Consider the following 19,776-nt stretch of genomic DNA (forward strand, 5'->3'; position numbering starts at 1 on the left):
CACCGTCGTTTTTTTTTATTTTTTATATTAATAAAATAATTTAGTTCAGTTAGAGAACAGACAATACAAATTAAAACTGAACGTGTCTGCTTAATAAAGCATGACCCGACCGTGAGTCTCGGCAGGAGTCATTCATCAGATTTCATTCATCATAGAGGAGCTGGCTGAGATGATCGCGGAAGATTTGGTTTCAAAGCGAAACGTAAAAGCGCCTATTTAAGGGAGTTTGTCATTTGTTTTGTTGTTGTGTTTTTCATATAAAATAATTGGCGAATTGGCGCTAATTCAAAACCGAAAGTAAAATGTGCACGGCCGCACAGAGCGCGCATTGTTTCCTTTCGTCTGTGACTCCGTCTCCGCACCCTCGCGCTCGTTCGTTCGGACCATGGTGCGGACGCGTCGAGTATAAACAAGGGTTCACGGACGAATTGTCATTCATTCATGGCGTGCGTCTCACACATAGACCGATCAATGCCTGATCAGTGCCCTGACTACTAGGGAACTGTTGAGACGCACCTATGGCCTCACAGAGCGCGCATTTACGGATGAACTTCATTCATGGTCTCACAGAGCGCGCATTTACAGACGAGCTGTCATTCACGGTGTGTGCGCGCACTGGTGCGTTTTCAGTTCAGTTTTCAGTTGCGGTCGTGTATGTTACTTTCAGATAGAATTAGTGATTTACAAGCCCCCCCGGTGATACCGGTATTACCGGTGTTGTCACACGTCGATTAACCGGTGGGAAAATTTCCTCACCGTCACATCCCTAATTTCCAACAAACAAAATTCCAAGCCAAAATGACGAAGTGGTAAAAAAAAAAAACTTTTGAGTTATCACCATGAAGATTCAAACTTTTCGCTCGTCTCTGTATGTGGCAATGCGTCAAAGTGGATCATTCTTTACAGATGATGGTGTGTTTGGACAGAAGACGAGACAGAGTTCTTTATTAAACTCATAAAAAACAATAGAATATAAAATGTCACAATTTATCATAACACCTCATAAGTGCCGCTCAAGTATAAGGTGCTTTCCTTGCCATCAGTGCTTGGATAACACGCACTTCTCTTTCCGTTAAAAGGTCCTGTTCTTCGTGATCCCATTTTTCAAACTTTAGTTAGTGTGTAATGTTGCTGTTAGAGCATAAATAATACCTGTAAAATTATAAAGCTCAAAGTTCAATGCCAAGCGAGATATTTTATTTAACAGAAGTTCCCTTTCAAAGCCTACGGCGAACGGCCGGTTTGGACTACATCCCTGTACATCCTGCTTTAATGACGTCAGTAGAACAGTTTGTTGACTAACCTCCGCCCACAAGAATACGCAGAAAAGGGGGCGTGGTCTTGTTGCTCCCTCGTGGAGAAGAGGAAGTGTTGCGTTCGGTTCGGTTGCGTTTGTCGCCATGTCGTTCAGACGCTGTTATTTTCATCCTGGAGTCAAATCACCTTAGTTTGAGCGCATTCATCTCCCCGTTATGGTAAGAGGCGTGACCTTCCCGGGCAACGTGCCCTAAGCTGCTGTCGAATCACAACACGGGAACCGCTGGCACAATCAGAACTCGTTACGTATTTCTGAAGGAGGGACTTCATAGAACGAGGAAATTCTCAGGCCGTTTTGAGGACAATGAAAACAGCAGTATACAGATAAGTAAATTGTGTGAAAAATATTGTGTTTTTTTACACGTGAAACATGAACACATGTTATATTGCACACTGTAAACACAATCAAAGCTTAAAAAAAAACACGACCTTTACGGGACCTTTAAAAATGATGGCGTGCGGTGGCTGGGATATACATAAACCTAACAACATATGTAGCATAATTTTAGGAATGACTTATCACAAGAAGAAAAAAATAGTTTTAGTCGCATACATCAGTTAATGGAAACGCCGTCATTTTGCAATATTTTTTTATTAACCTTTAGAAAATATCGCAAAAGTTTTGGGCAAATCTGTAATGGAAATGCGGCGAATGATGTAGCTGGCAGGTTATGGTGATGTAGCTCTCAGCTGTTAAAGCGGTCCAGCAGTCTGTAGTTAGAGCAACTCTCTCAGCTTTGCTCAATTCTTCTAACAGCTGCTGCTTTCGTTCTTCATAGTGAGTTTCTACCAGTCTGGTGATGGTACTTTGTGATGGAATTTGATATGCTGGTTCCAATAAATGTATTAGTTCTCGAAAACCATTGCCCTCAACGACACTTAAGGGCAGAATATCCAACTCAACTTGCAGATCCCTTGGGTAATTTTCTCTGCTCGTTGTGCATCACAGCTCCGAGTCCGTGCTAACGCCGACTTGATGCTAGGTCGAGACTGGATGCATCGCCACCGACATTAACCAGGGAAGGATGCACTTTGTTTAAGTGGCACATCATTTGAGTCGTGGCCGTGTTGTAATTATACACGGCATCGCAATGTTTGCAGTGAACTTCAACACAGTGAAATTCATTTAATTGCTTCAAGACTCACACTACGCAACAACCTGCATTAGATGTAAAAAAAAAATGCATTAGATTAATCGATAACAAATTAACGTGATCAACGGAATTCTTAGCGATCAATTATCGATCGTCGATTAATCATGCCTATCCCTAGTACACATAAAGAAGGTGTCCCGGCTAGGCTATATTGCGTGTGAGGATGTTGGAGGTGGAGATTTATAGCCTTTTCTCACAGCACTTGATATAATTAAACTTATCAGTTTGATGGCGGATCCAGAAAGGTTCAAACGACAATCACCAGTGACAACTGGAGATTCACCCCTTGTAAAATCCAAAAGACTTCAGACTTTCAGGGTGCGTCTCAATCAGTGCCCTGACTACTGAGCTAGGGGGCTGATTGAGACGCACACTCGGAATGGCTACAGAAAAAAAGAGACTTCAACCGGGCCTATGTGAAAACAAGGATAAAAAGGGCTTTTGAAAGGTGGCGTCAAATCCGCGTTTTAAAAGGGGTTCAAAACGGACGCAGAGATCGCTTTTTTTCTGCTGGACAAGACATTTCAATGGTTAAATTATGTAATAGAAGCACATTTGTTCGCTTAATTCATACAGTTACAGAGTTTTCTTTGTTGTGCCTTTCTCTTTTTGCTATGTACATTATGGTAAATATCAATTTTTTTTTTGCTAGCTATGAGAGGGAGCAATTCACCTCTACTCCACATTAATTTGTTGGTATATGACAGTTAGAAATTAGACTGCACAGAAATGGAAACTAAACTACAGGTAACCCTAATACACATTAAGTGTAGTCATGCTATGCTGATGTTGTTAAGATTAACAATTTGAAAAAAAAGGATAATTTGACGTGATAAGCGATCTTTAGATTTAATCAATGCGATTTACTGCAATACATTTTTCCCCTTAGTTGGTCAGAACAAAAGTGGATGTTATCTACCTACTTGTTCAGATGACATTTTCTGGTGAAAATTATTATGTTGGTCATACTTTCAAAAAAGTATAATCTGTGATTCTGACAGTATCCACCCTGCGCGGTGACTGACAGCCGCACAGTCTCCTCAAAACATTGTATTCCTCCACGCTGTGGCAAAATTCACATAAAGTTGATAATTCCGCGAATAACTGCACCTGCAGATTTCAAACAGAGATGGTGACAAAGAGGAAAAACTAGCCATTACAGGAAGTAAAAAGTAGCCATTACAACCTGTTTTAGTGTCACACTGTTAACTGGACCTCACATCATATTAATACAAAAGAGCTTGCACTGCAAAAATAGAACATGTGCAGTTGTTGCTCTAAAGAGGCATTACTCTCTGATTCTACCTCCAAATCCCAATTGGCAGCGCTACTCTTCAGCACAATGGTAACCTCAACATTCAATAACAGAAACTCCTCTAAATGTCCAACTGAACATTACTTACTTCCAGCCACAGTTGCTGAAATCAACTAAAGTTAAAATACATGAAATATCTGAAGATCTCAGAAGAGGAGGATTAAACAACTCCACAAACAGCATTAGCAGCTTCGCTTGTTACTAACCAGACTGACTTTATTTCTGTTAGATGTCTACAGAAGCTGTTATTGAGAATTAACAGAGGTTTAACACTCAATCACTGACAAACCTTCACAACAAAATCCTCATTGTTAAATGAACTCTGCTGGTGTTTATATGAGTCCACACTCAGAGTGTGAAAAGGTAACACTGTGTTGAAGTTTAGGAGATAATTAAGTGATTCATTTAGTGATGATTGTACATTAGTGATGAACACCTGCTGTTAACAAGCATATAGCAAACATCCCATGCTGTGTTCAAAATCGGCCCCCATACCCTCACTCACTATTCCCTACATTACTCCACTAATATAGTCCACTTGAGGGAGTGAATGAAAACGAGTGAGTGAATTTGAACACTGAGTGCGCCATAAGAGCTTCTGTTTTTGCAGTTTGTTCTTGCTGTTTATTTGAAACGTAGCAAACCGGCAGCTCCAGTAATAATGAAAAGATTTATCTTGAACTCTGCCGTGGAAACTCACATGTATAAACCTTAAAGGGGCTATATGCGTTTTTCTGAAATTTAAACTCGCGACTGACACCTGTGGCCAAAAAACAGAACTGCTCTTATTTTATGCTCGCTCTCGCAGCGGTGGTGACGTCACAAAAAAACGACCCGCCAGAAAATAGGAAAAATAGGATACAGGCTTATAGGTGCACCCACTGTGAGCGGACAAGGTGTCAGTATGCTCATCAGGAGATGTTTGAGTCATAAATGGTAAAATAAAAAGGCTATTGTTACGTTTATTTTGGGGGAAAAGTTGCATATAGCCCCTTTAATGAAACTATTTAATAATCAATTAAAAAGGAATTTATACCTGTATGTATGATATTGCGCTGGACCAGCGTGGTTTGGAAGATGGATGGATGATTGATTCAGCTGTGCGCTCCTGGCAGAAATCTCCCCCATACCCTTAAATAGGGCACTATTTGAGGGGACAGCCATTTGTAGTGGTGTCCGAAACCATAGTGGATGTTATTGAGTGCACTCATTCAATCCCACAATTCACCGCAATTATGAGTTTACAACCGATGTATTCTCAACGGCTAGAGAATACCCATAATGCACTGTGAGTCGAGCCGCACGTCGAATTAATTCCTGCGTCCTGCCAGGAGATGGCATCCACAGCGGAATCCTATAGGCCAGTGGTCTCAATCTAAATTCCTGGAGGGCCACAGCTCTGCACAGTTTAGCTCCAACCAGCTCCAACTCACACCTGCATGGAAGTGTTTAGTAATCCTGAAGACCTTAATTAGCTGGATAAGGTGCACTCAACAAACATTTAAGTTTAAACTTAAGATTTATGTATTTGAATTGCATATAAATGTCCCATCTATTTGGATTACATAGTTCTAACATTAACAAATTAATAGCCTAAATGTTATTCACATTTGTAAGATGTACATAAATGAAACAGGTAAGATTTATATAATTGTACACCGCAAAAGGCTTAACACTGCCTAGTGTTCATGTGTGCACACTACTTAAGAGTTAAAGTACCATTGAAGCAGTGTTGAAGTTAATGAGATAATTAAGTGATGATTGAGCATTAATGATGAACACCTGATGACAATGAGCAGAATCACTGAAGGACAGAGAAACAACAACTACAACTGATTTCCGCCACAGCCTTAGATGAACCTTCCGCTGTCGTTTATTTAATTAGGAGAACTTTAAACTGTTCATTTTAGGGTGGTTCTATCTTAATTAATCTCAAAATTAACACAGCGTGCTTAGTATATCCAAGTGTCATCTAGCGGTGAGGTTGTGACCCTTCCCCCCTCCAAGGGCTGACAGATGGGATGGGTCCTGATGTACAACTTCAATCGTTTCATTTCGATTTATTTCGGAGTGGTTCACTAAATTAACCAACTCGTTTAGTCATTTGGATTTAGATTTCTCCTAATAAATGAATGTATTCACAGTGTGAAAACATCAGATATAGAGCAGAATGAACGGCTGTGTTCTACTTCTCATGTTTATGTTCCTTCCCTTGCTCACTTCTCTTCTTCTCCTAGACTCGGGTGTCATTGCCTCAGTTGCTCGAGCAAGCGATGGGAATTCTTTCAATTTAGGCTGCGTCCAAAAACTGGAAAATGCTGCCTTTGGTGGACACTTTTCAAGGTAGGAGTTCTCACCAAAGCTCGCTCTATTTTGCTGTTATGCTGCCTCAAAGTCTGTCCGAAATTGGTTCCGTGAGGTGCCTTCATGGACAAACACTGGCTACGTTTAGATAATGCGTTGTGGTAAAGTGAAAGTTACTCATTCAAAGAGATGCCAAGATATTCTAGCCAATCTTGAAAAGTTAGGATGAAGCAATATTATTTAAATTCTGGAATTATATATAATATATATTTATTTGAGTGATTTTGCATGTGCATATTAATGTTTCCATTATGAAACTTTTTACAAATTTTTTGCTTGAAATTCTTTTTAGTCTGTGAAATGCCATCTTCTGGTTTATGAAACGGATGGATGCTGCTTGTCTTCGAGGTCTCTTAAGCCCCGTTTCTACCAAAATTACCCAGAACATTTTGTCCCAGGAACTTTTTTACCAGGAACACTTTTTCCCCCAGTCCTGCTGATGTCTGTTTCTATCGCGGTCTTAATGCTGCGTTCCAGTTAGTTTTTATTATGCCCTTCACTTGGTAACTTCCCTCCGTCTCGTTCACTCGGATGTGCGTCACGTTGCATGAGTGCCCACTACAGGTGGAACCTTTGCTATGGACTGAACTGGAACGTCCTAAGCCCTTGATCACTTGAAATCCACAATGGAGTGCTTAGGGAAGTTCGCAAGTGCGTGTCTAAAGCCCCGTTTCCACCATAATTACCCGGAACAATTTGTCCCAGGAACTTTCTTCCCAGGAACTCTTTTTCCCCCAGACCTGCTGCTGCCTGCATTTCCATCGCGGTCTAGTACTAGATTTTCTACTTAAAAAGAAACAGTTTTATTTTTGTTTTATTTTTCATTTTGTATATGAAAATCAAATGAAAATTAAGCTAGATCTTTTGTAATTTTTGTTCAGGCATAAAAATGAGATGCTTTAATAAAGCCTATTTTCGCATGAGTGGGTGTCCTGAAACACCCTTCAACTGTCCTATCACACAGAATAAGAGTTCATCTGATGCACTGCTCTGCAAATTAGTTACAATAATGTTTCTTCATACTAGCTGTTGCAAATGTTGCATTCTTGCCAATATAAAGAGCACTTCTCTTGTCCGCAGAGGCGTCGGTGCGATCCCTTCCATTGTTTTCTGATAACAGCAGAAATAACTTAAAATATTTAATCAATAATTTTTGCTGAAACGCAGCGAAAAACTTGCCTCACAGAAATATGTAGATAATTTTCTGATTATTTAGGCGAATACATATGAAACCAGAGGGAGCGGCTTTCATTCCCGTCTGAACTCATTATCATATGCGAAGCACGGGCTGGTAATCGTCCATGTGAACATCATAAACGTCTCCATCACCTCCATAAAACAATCGGACCATTGCTTCAGTTCATAATTCCAAAGTACAGCCTATGGGCCTTAAGACACTGCAGTAATAATATTAGTTATTTTTATGGGGTTGGGTTTATAAAATACAAATTATGTTATTATTAAACCAATTCTGATCCATTCTGCGTGTTATGCTGCGTTCACACCAAACGCGAATTGAGCGTCAGGCGCGAGTGATTTCAATGTTAAGTCAATGGAAAGGCGCGTTGACGCGCGTCTGGAGGTCCCGCGGCGCGGAAGGCGCGTTACGCGCGGCGCGAAGGACGCGAATCCGCTTCATTCGCGCGTCCAGTTCGCGCGAATGGCGCGAATTGGACGCGAATTGAGCGTCTTGCGCGATACGCGCGTTACACGCGAATGGTGCTTTTGTGCATTCACGCGTTTGAAGCGAATTCGCGTCTGACGCCCGAGTTGAAAAATTTGAACTTTGGCGTCAATTCGCGCCGCGTTCACCAATCGGGAGCCTGCTCGCTGCTGTCACGTGGTAAAGTGACGTGTATGAGAAACCCTGCATAAATTAAAGACAGTACTATTGTGTCACAAAATGTAGTTTTAAGACGTTTTCAGGTGGGAATGTAGTTGTTTAAAGCTCAAATCTGTGGTTTATTTATAAAGAGAGCGCCTATTTAAAAAAAATAATCTTGTGTTTTTGGAGTTGTGAGATCCAGGCTATCACCGGGCAATCACCGCTCATAACCCCGGCGAAGGCAGCCTTTCCTCGGCCAGTCCTTCTGGCGTCTGCCGCTGGCTCTGATGTCCTGTAGTGGTTCGTCTTGTGTGGATCTAACGGGCGATCTTTGCTCTCATGAATATATAATTTGTTGTCTGCCAAATCGTTTTGACTGAGGGCAAAGAGAAGTTTCATAACTTTATATTTTAAGGATATTTAAACATACATGCAGTGAAGATAATGTAGGAGTTGCCTGGACCACATTTGTGTGGCTATTAATGCTTAATATATATGTTTAATGAAAATGAAAAGAGGCAGAGTGGTGTTTTATGACATATTTCTCCTGGAGTGCCTTGAACGCGCGTCAATTTCGCTTCCAGCGCTCGATTTCTACGCGCGTCCAATTCTCTGCTGACGCGCGAATGCATTCAAAATGTACGCGCGTGAAACTAGACGCGGTAGACGCGATTTTGACGCTCAATTCGCGTTTGGTGTGAACGCAGCATAATAGCGACTGAAAACATGTTGCATTGGATGTTTTCCTTAATAGGTCTTTTGAGAATAAAATAAATAAAAATGAATAAAACATTTTCAATGTTGTTTTAGAGCACATAAAACTAAAAGGAATGTTTCAGGGCTGCCCACACATTCGAAACAAATAGGCTAGGCCTAAAGAATAAAAATGTTTTACCTATGAACCAAAATTACGAAAAAAACTTGTTTTTAAAAGTCTTGTTTTTACGTTTCTTATACAAAACGGAAAAAAAATTTCAAACCGTTTCTCACTTGTCTTGTTTATTTTTAAGTAGAAAATCATATTAAAAGAAAATGTCTTGGTTTTGTTAGAGAAATAAGTAGCTATTTTTTTGTTTTGTTTTGTCGCCAGTGACTTTAACTTCTACCAAAGTGATTTTCTGATAAGTTATCTATACTTTTACTCAAGTTCGGCTTTCAAGTACTTTATCCACCACTGCAATACAGATTATTTCAAAGCAGCTTTACAGTGATAACAGTAAAATAATGCAACAAAATTTGTTTTGGCTGTACAGCCGCTCTGGAGAAAACAGTGATGTCATGGTCCAGCTCTTTTTATTTCTCATTCAATGGTTTCAATGCAGGCAGGTCAGTAATATTGTTGAATATTTAGTGTCCACAACTAAACAAGCCAAAAACCAAATGCAACAGTGGCAAGGAACCAAAACTCCATCAGGTGACAGAATGGAGAAAAAAAAAAGAAAACAGGAAACCATGCTCAGTCGGTGTGTTCTAAACATGTTCTATGTGTGTGCAAGCTTAAAGAGATGTGTTTTTAGTCTAGATTTAAGCTGACAGAGTGTCTGCTTCCCGAACAATGCTAGGAAGACTGTTCCAGAGTTTAGGTGCTAAATAGCAAAAGGTGCAAATATCCTGGAATGCAAGGAAATCATTGAAGCATTTGTGCATAAAGTGGAATTCAGAAAGAACAAGCTGCTCAACCGGACCCCTCAACACTTTCCGTTGCTTTTCAAACAGACTGGGGGGAATTTACCTGCATCCTTGAGCAAAGAGTTCACATGCCACATGGAACTTCTACAGGAGGAGATGAAATCCCGATTCTCGGATGTTGATGAACACGTCGGAAAATGCGTATGGGTAATGGATCCTTTCACCGCAAAGGAGGAGGACGTGGAGTATTTAGAAGCGGAGGACGAGCTTTTGGATATAAAGTCAAATTCCTCTCTGAAGAGATTCCTTACCGAACACGGATACAAACGGTTTTGGCTCATGAAAGGACCCGACTTTGCACCTAGGCTTGCGCACTATGCCTCAACCAGACTGATCCTGCCATTCGCGACAACGTATCTGTCGGAGACTGCTTTTAGCTCTCTGGTTACCATAAAAACGAAGGCAAGCAATAAACTAGACGTTCACAATGACTTTCGTTTGGCTGTCACGAAAATCATGCCTGATATCCAAACTCTGACACAAGAAATTCAGGCCCAGAGTTCACATTAAATATAGTCTAGTCTCTTATAATTAAGGAAGGACTTACAGGCAACAAAATATGAATAATTGAAAATATTAAATCTGCACTTATTTGATTATTGTTCTTAAACTAGCTAACTGATGCATGTTTTTAGATTTAGCAACATTTTAGAATAATAATCTTCTATATTCTCTGATCACTTGTTATTCACATTAATAGGGTTTAAAAAATCATTATTAAACCATAATAGGTTTTAATATATGCTGCTGCTGCTGCTGTTGTTTGTTCAAATTAAAAACAAAATCTGTTGTTGTTAAGAAAAAAATATTCTATATAGCTGTGTGTTGCAGCAGATTGTTATCATTCTTTAAATTTACCTTTAAATAAATTATCATTAAATGACGTGTCTGCTAGTCAGTGTGTTTGGGGGGGGGGGGGGGGGGGTCGCAAAGGATTTGGAAATTTAAAATAGGGGTCCCCTGAGGGAAAGGTTGGGAACCACTGCACTAGAGTATATATATATATATATATATATGTCCATAAAAAACTTAAAATGCGCTCGCCCCGGACTGTATCTGATTGAATCCATGTGGAGAACGTTGTTAATCTCATCACGGCGCTCCGCGCAGAAACTCAGATACCCTCTCAGATACATTTACATGTATGCATTTGGCAGACGCTTTTATCCAAAGCGACCTTATTACAGGGACAATCCCCCTGGAGCAGAGCAACATTAGTAAGGTAAAGGTAAAGTCCTTGAGTAAAGTGCCTTGCTCAAGGACACACTGGTGACCTCTGGGATCGAACCAGCAACCTTCTGAATATCAGTTCCATGGTTTAACCCACTGGACCACCATCTCACATATGGAACCATATGGAACAGTTAGGCAGATGGCGTGTCTGGACCCCTCTGTAATGTTCAGAGACCCAGACAAGTGCAAGAGGCAGATGAAATGAAATCAAATAGCAATATATAAAAATTTTATTCTTTAAGGATAAACCCCTTGAGATGCATCATCTCGTTTTCAAGGGGGTCTTAATACACAGCGTTATACAATGCTTCTGTAAGTTTCTCCTTTTCAGTAAACTTTATTGCACTTTTTGCCTTTTCTATTTTTCAAGTCAGGATCAAATTTGAGTGTGGATCTGTTACTTTTGTCATATTCATGGTTAAGAACCTGTTCTGTGTGCAGTGGCTGACTTGGTATTGAAAAAGGCTTTGACATTGTCCACCATTATTCACAAATGTAGATACAGTATAGTGATTCTGCTCATTATAACCATTACCTTATTGTTGAAATTTTGTAATGTATTGCAATTAGGGCTGAACGATTAATTGCATTTGCGATATCGCAATTTAATAAAATGCGATTTTTGAACCGCAAGGGCTGCGATTTCAGTCTGGTCACGTGACACGCATAAGTCTGCAGAGGAAGCATACACTTTGCACGCTACGCTCTTTGACTCGTTATACAATGGCATCAGCCTCAACAGAACCTGACACTGCGGAAAGTTTAGTGTCAAAGAGAAATAGCACGTCAATTGTGTGGGACTATTTTGGATTTAAAAAAGAAGATGCTGCGCAGCGACAGGTATTGTGCAGAACCTGCCTTGCTAATGTTGCTACCTCACGGGGCAACACTTCTAACTTGATTCAGCACTTAAAAAAACACCACAATGCCTTGTACGACAGTTACATGGCCAAAAAAAACGAACACTATTGTGCCAAATACCACCCGACGACAGGCATCACTGAACAAAATGTTTGAAAGTGTAACTCCATATGAGCGCACTTCAAAATGGCACCTGGAAATTACTCATGCAGTATCTGAATTTGTCACAAAAGATATGATGCCATTCAGCACGGTGACCAAGCCTGGGTTCACGGCTTTAATAAAAACACTAGATAAGCGATAAAGCATGCCCTCCCGCACATATTTTAGCCAGGTTGCCATACCGGAGCTACACAAAAAATGCAAACAAAGAGTCGCAGCAGAGTTAAAAAGTTTTTTGCTGCTACAACTGATATGTGGTCAAGCCGTACAGCGGAGCCCTATCAGAGTCTTACGGTGCATTTCATTAATGAAGACTTCGACCTCAAAGCTCACTGCCTTCAAACTGCCTACTTCCCGGATGACCACACAGGGGAAAATATTGCAGCCGGCCTAAGAGAGGGGCTTACCAGCTGGGATCTCCATGAAGAGAACCTTGTCTGCATTACGACGGACAACGCATCAAATATGGTGAAGGCAGCACAGCTTAATGAATGGACGAGGCTCCAGTGCTTCGGGCACAGATTACATCTTGCCATCGGTAAGTTTACGTGTGCATCACGTATTCCTTCAAAATTGGGAGGACACCAAGGTACCCTCTAAGATTAAGGTCCACTTTTTGGTTTTCCACCCAAATCTTCAGTACAATTCGGGCCTCCCTTTTCCTCCCCAAATCAGTCATTCCTTCAAAAAAAAGATAAAAAATACAGTAATAGAGAACAAAAAATAGATAGTGCATACAGATTTAAAGTTTGTGCAATACCAAACACATACAGCATGTTTACTACTGAATACTTAGATTCAATAGTAGGATTTTAGTTCCTTCTTGACTATATAACAATATATACAAACATACACATATGTAATGGGGCTTAGTAATGTTATATTTGCTCTAAACTGCTCTTGACTACGCCACTCCGATTTTACTTGGGTAGGAGATCCCCAAATCACTCAAAGGTTTCCCCGCAAGGCTATTCAATTCAATGAATAAACTTCAAAGGCAGGATTACTATAAACAAGACCTTTTATTTAAATACATAAGTTCTGGTCTCATTTGGTTTCACTCAAAACAGGCGATTGATGTTATAGAAGTAGTAGCAGCTAGAGCAGGGGTGGGCAAACTTTTTGACTCGCGGGCCACAATGGGTTCTAAAATTTGACAGAGGGGCCGGGCCAGGAGCATTTGGAGGGAGTGTTTGGGCCGGATATACTAAAGCATTAAATGTAGTGTGTGCAAACCTCATAGCACAGTAAGAACACTACAACCCAATTTATTAACTGTCTTTCAAATGTGAAAAATAGCCCTTATCAGTTAATAAATTTGTCTCAAGGAATATGCAAGATATGGCATTTACATACTATTTCGCAGATACTGGGAGGAAGAAATGTAAATAGATTAAAATAACATACGCACTGTGATTTATCAAGATTGCGTCTGTTTTTAATAAGTTTCAATCGAAGGTGCAAAGTTAAAGAAATTAACATTTATTGAAAAATGGAATCACTTTCAACATTCAAAACATATTACACAACGAAATACTCAAGCTCAATAATATCTACTTGTGTTAAACTCCGCAAAATCATGGATGGATTGTCCTGACCGCGCGCTCTACAAACTCGCCACGGACGCCCTCGCCTTCACGCGCAAACAGTACACGTGTATCGTTGCCAAGCACACAGACATAGGCTGTATTAAATATCCTACCTGCAGCTGAAAATTAAAATTTAAATTAAGAGCGATGTGCGGCGTGTTAATTAAGCTACTGTACCGCTGCTGTGCGTAAATGCGCATTGCTCTTAATTAAAAGACGCACTTCCAAACTTTCCATATGCATTTTTTCATAACACAGCAGAAAAACTCATCATTTCAGTGGGAACAGTGTTGTTGGTCTCCCTTTTTTGCCAGTGCATCAAAGTCTGGAGTTAGTTTTGTTGTGGCAATTCTCAGGACAGATCTGAGGTGTTGGTCAGTTAACTTGGATCTGTGATGGGCTTTGTTGATTTTCATGACGCTAAACGTCTGCTCACACACGTATGTCGAGCCAAACAACACCAGCATCTTCTGCGCCGTCCTCCGGAGGTTTGGAAACGCGGTCTCGTTAAGTGAAGTGTAAAAGTCATTCAGTTTAAGAGACTTGAACTTCTCCTTTGAGACGGAGTCAGACTGAAGATCGATCAGTTCCAATTGCAGCTCCTGCGGTGCTGATTCGGGGTCTTGTGACAGGGGACAGGACACCAGTTGAAGTGACTTGTCAATTTTTTCAAAATCACAGAACCGACGGCAAAATTCTCTGTGCAGATCGTCCAGTGATTTGCAGTATTTCTTCGCATTTCGGGCGGCCTCTTTCTGCACGGCTAGTGTGGGGAAATGTGCGAAAGATTTGTTTGACATTTGCCTGGAGAATAAAACCAGCTTGGATTTGAAGGCTCTCACATTTGTGTACATGTCGTGCGCAAACTGATCTTTCCCCTGTAGCTTCACGTTCAGCTCATTCATGTGTGAAAATATGTCCACAGCAAACGCAAAGTCACAAAGCCAGTTTGTGTCGCTCAGCTCGGGGAATTCTTCGGATTTCCCCATTAAATTAAAAAATGAGCGAATCTCGTCTTTGAGCTCCCAGACTCGTTGAAACACTTTCCCCAAACTTAACCAGCGGACGCGAGAGTGGTAAAGTAGGTCCTGGTGATCCGCATTAGTTTCTTCCAGGAACGTAATGAACTGACGATGATTAAGTCCCCTTGCTCGTATGAAGTTAACAAGTTTTACAACTGGATCCACGACGTGATTAAGCTGCAATACAGACTTACACAGAGACTCCTGATGAATGATGCAGTGAAGTAAAATAACATCCTGGTCAGGGTTTTCTTCTTTCTTTTTATCCTGGATTCTTTTCAGCAGCCCGATGTTTTTTCCAGTTAAATTTGGCGATCCATCCCTGGTGACATTGGCAAGTTTACTCCAAGGTAGCTTCATTCTCTCGATGACAGCAGACACCTGTTCATATAAGTCCTCTCCTCGCGTTTTCCCTTTCAGTGATTCCATGCTCAAAAGCTCCTCCGTTATCTCAAAACTTTCGTTAATCCCTCTGATAAAAATTAGGAGCTGAGCAGTGTCTTTTATGTCGTTACTTTCATCCAGTGCTAGTGAATTTAACTTAAAGGACTCCGCCTTTTTGTTTAACTCGCTGACTATATCTTCGTCAATCAGTTCCACGCGGCGAGTCACTGTCCTGCGTGCTAAACTGATTTTTTCAAACTTGGCTTTGCTCTCCGGACACAAGAGACCTGCTGTCTCTACCATGCACTCTTTCAAAAACTCGCCTTCGGAGAAAGGCTTGCTAGCCTTTGCTAATTTGAATGCCAGCAAATAACTTGCCTTGGTACTTGACTCTTGAATTGCAGTTTGTCGGTGAAAAAAGTTCTGTTGACTCTGTAAATTAGCTGCCAACCTCTGAGCAGTAGCCGCCCGTTCTTGTGTTGACTGCTTGCTAGCATAGTTTGCATGCTTCGTGGCAAAGTGACGGCTGATATTATACTCTTTGAAAACCGCAACAGCTTCTTGGCATATCAGACATACAGCCGTTGATCGGACTTCAGTGAAGAAGTATTTTGTTGTCCACTCCTTATTAAACACTCGGCATTCGCTGTCCACTTTCCTTCTCTTTGGTCCGCTCATTTTCACAGAAGGGCTTAATGGTGACGTGAAACGAAGTGAAAATTAAAGTGAAATAAAGAGAAATACGCGCCACTCCAATAACGGTCAATGTGTTTTGAGTGCGCCATCTATTGGGGAAACGTGGGCATTGCAGGGAAAGGGGAAAAAAAAGGAATTTTTACTATAATTTGGACAAGTTCGGCGGGCCGGATTAAAAAGCCTAACGGGCCGTATGTGGCCCGCGGGCCGTAGTTTGCCCATGTCTGAGCTAGAGGGTGTGACATAACACTTCAAAAGAAACAATCAAAAAGATACAAATCAACCCCAAAAGGAAATACAATGTCGTACACACCAAAATACATAAAGTCAACCACACACCATTTCCACACCACACTCATAGAAGTGGAAGTGAGTATGTCCCCTCTTGGTTACTCCTAACTAGAACGGCCTAGCGGCGAAACACAAAATAAACCATGTAAATACAACACAAATTGACTAATACTGGGCCAACCAAACAATACAAAGAAAATACAAAACTAAATGCAACAAAATATTAAGTGAACCAACAAATATAAAGGGTAGGGAAAACAGTGATCAACAGCATGAGACTCTAGAAAAGAACAAAAATGAAAACCAAAAATACACAATAAGTCACCCCATAAAATGATCACATTAAAAAAACTGATTGTTATACATAAACACTGAAAATACACAAACTACTAACACCAAATCATATTACAACTTGAAATACAAACCCTCATCCAAATACACTACAATGAACACATTTTAAAATATCCTAACTATCCCAGCATTACAGGAAAGGAATACCTTTGTTGTGTGCCACAGGCATCTGAACCGCCGTTTCAACATCCACTGCTCATCCAGCTCAACATGTGAGGACTTTTAAAGTACATTCCTCTAAAAAAGAGAATAATTTGTCTTGATAGATGCACAAGGTTTGCAGCTACTCATTTCATTCGATTTTAATACATCGTAAACTCGCGTGCAATATTTCGTACCAAACATTCAGCAACTACTGCTCGTCCAACTCATTAACATGTGAGGGCTTTTAAAGTACATTCCTCTAAAAAAGAGAATAATTTGTCTTAATACATACAAAAGATTTGCAGCTACTCATTTCATTCGATATTAATATATCCTAAACTCACGTGCAATAGTTCAGCAGTTACTGCTCTTCCAGTCCAAATTAATTAGCAGTAGGATGTTTTCAGCACACATCTAAAATCAACTGGGAGAGAAAACCGCCAGCATGATTACAGCTGTGATTATCCCGTGCTGTTTGCATCAAAGTTAGTTTCACCTCAACATGGTCAAAACACTAAAAGCACTAAAAATCTACTCAGGGTCACAATTTTCATAAAAAGAGACCTACCAGAACTTGTTCTTCCAGCGACTAACCACCACATGCACACCAAACAATTCAGGCACTACAAGCCTTCTTCTTCTTCTTCTTCTTGGATTTTATTGGCGGTTGACAAAGAACACAATGGTGTATTTCCGCCACCAACTGGTATGGAGTGTGGATCAAGACGACTTTTTTTTTATTTATTTTTTTATTTATTTTTTTATTATAATTATATTCTCTCCCACAGATTAGATTCCACAAGAAACTGAAGAATAAAATTATAACACTCATTTCTCGAGTTATTTTGCAGAATATACTTTGGTATAAATTGCATTTTTATTTTTTTTAAATTATGAATTAACAACCTTCTTTCATTCTCATATTTCTGACAATGCATTAAAACATGCTCTACTGTTTCCTCCTGCCCACAATAATCACATCTTCCCGTATCATGTTTACCCATTTTATAAAGTGTACTATTTAATCTTGTGTGTCCAAATCTCATCCTTGATATTACAATTTCTTCTCTCCTGTTTTTCCCTGCAATTCTCATCTCTCCCACTTTCCTTTGAATTCTATAGAACCACCGACCTTTTTTCTCCTTGCCCCACTGTTTTTGCCACCTTTCCTTTAGTCTCTTCTTGATAATAGTCTTTATTTCATTCTTACTTAAATTAACAATTAAATTAATGTCATTGTTTTTAACTGCTTCTTTTGCTTCTTTATCTGCAATTTCATTTCCTTGAACACCAACATGTGCAGGCACCCACAAAAATACTACTGTAATCCCCATCATTTGAATTCTGTATATTGTTTGCATTATCTCCATTAAAATATCTGGTCTACTTTCTGAATGACTGTATTGTAAACTAGCCAATGATGAACATGAGTCTGAACAAATAACTGATTTCACAGGTCTTATTTCTTCTATCCACTGTATTGCTAATAATAATGCAACCATTTCCCCTGTATAAACAGATAGCTCATCACTGATCCTTTTCCTTATTGATAAATGAAACTCTGGAACAGTAAATGCTACTCCTATCTTGTTGTCTGAACTCTTTGATGCATCTGTGTATATCTGAAAATAACTGTAGTACTCATTAATATATGTCTGTATATTATATGAATTACCTTCCTTACCCTTGTTTCTCTGTTCTAACAATGTAAAATCAACTATAGCATCTGGAAGTACCCAAGGTTTTATTACTGGTAATGGAACAGTAGGACTAACATTTAATTGATTAATTTTAAGTTCTGTTGCTTTCTGTATCACAGTCCATCCAAAACTTTTAGTTTTCCTCCTCTCTTTCTCCCAACATGTCTTTAACGTGTCTAGTGTAGGATGCTCTTGACTATGGCCTTGTAAATTAACCCAGTAATTCAATGATAGCTGTACCCTTCTCATTTCCAAAGACATTTCCCCCATTTCCACCTGTAGCGCTGTAATTGGAGTAGTTTTTATAGCTCCTGTACATAGTCTAAATACCTGATTCTGTATATTATCTAACTTTTTAAGAGATGTTTCTGCAGCTGATCCATAAACCACACACTCATAATCTAACACAGATCTAATCAATCCATTATACATTGCCTTTAATGCCATCCTATCTGCTCCCCACTCACTACCAACTAAACATCTCATTGTATTTATTATTTTCTTACATTTATTTATTATATTCTGAATATGCACCGCCCACGTAACTCTTTCATCAAACCATATCCCCAAAAACTTCAAATATTTTACTCTTTCCAGTTCTTGATTATATAATTTTAGTTTCACCTCACTTCCAATTCTCTTCCTTGTAAACAACATTATTTTTGTTTTATCAACTGAGAATTTAAAACCCCATTTATATGACCATTCTTCAACTATTGTAATAGCCTCCTGTAATTTTTTCACAATAAAATCAATATTCCTTCCCCTTTTCCAAATTGCCCCATCATCAGCGAAGAGTGAGAGGCCCAGCCCATTATCCAAGTCTTCAAACACATCATTTATCATAATGGAAAATAATAAAGGACTTATTATACTTCCTTGTGGAGTACCATTTTCAATTGTGAATTTTTCTGAATAACTGTTTCCTATTCTCACTTTTAGTGTTCTGTCTGATAAAAAATCCTTGATCCATCTAAACATTTGACCTTTGATACCTAACTTATACAATTTAATTAACAACCCTTCTCTCCACATCATGTCATAAGCTTTCTCTATGTCGAAAAAGACAGCCACTACACTTTCTCTATTTATTTGTGCTTTTTCTTATCTCATGTTCTAAACACACCGCCGGATCCATTGTATTTCTCCCTCTCCTAAAACCACTCTGATATTTGGATAAGAATTTATTCATTTCTACATGATACATTAACCTTTCATTCACCATCTTTTCCATTATTTTACCAATATTAGATGTCAACGCAATAGGTCTATAATTTCCTGGATTTGTACTATCCTTCCCCGGTTTACGTATTGGTACTATCACCGCCTCCTTCCACCTTTGTGGTAATTTTCCTTCTTCCCATGATTTATTGTACATATTTAATAAAACTCATTTCTCAGGATGTGAAATAATCCATTATAACATCCTTTAGGGCACTGATATCACCAATTTTAAGCAGATTGAGGCGAGAGAGATCATTTAAGTGATAAGTTACTTCAGACTGGGTTGTTCTCTTGTGCTCCGCCATCTCACGATACGATAACATTGTATTAAAAAAAAAAAAAAAAAAAACTTGTGTGCCATAGTTTACATAGGACTGGCGGGAAATGTGAATTAATATACCTTTATTCTACAAAATAGAAAAACAGTCTTTTCAGTTTGCCACTATAAATTGCTA

At 39.5% G+C, this 19,776-nt stretch overlaps 1 protein-coding gene across 4 annotated transcripts in view; it reads left to right on the top strand.

Annotated features, from left to right (window-relative positions):
• Positions 1–19,776, top strand: part of cyp2y3 (cytochrome P450, family 2, subfamily Y, polypeptide 3) — a 198,209-nt gene that overhangs the window by 33,489 nt on the left and 144,944 nt on the right. For 2 of the 4 annotated variants that reach the window (XR_013817115.1, XR_013817116.1), the window contains exon 10: positions 3,840–3,939. The exons of 1 other annotated variant lie outside the window; for it this stretch is intronic. The gene's annotated coding sequence lies outside the window, so the exon portion shown is untranslated. Of the gene's footprint in view, positions 1–3,839; positions 3,940–5,585; positions 5,623–19,776 lie in introns of those variants that run through there. One more of the 4 variants, XR_013817114.1, reaches the window with a different exon arrangement.

This window comes from Gobio gobio (assembly GCF_949357685.1).
Source record: "Gobio gobio genome assembly, chromosome: 8".
NCBI classification, from domain to species: domain Eukaryota; kingdom Metazoa; phylum Chordata; class Actinopteri; order Cypriniformes; family Gobionidae; genus Gobio; species Gobio gobio.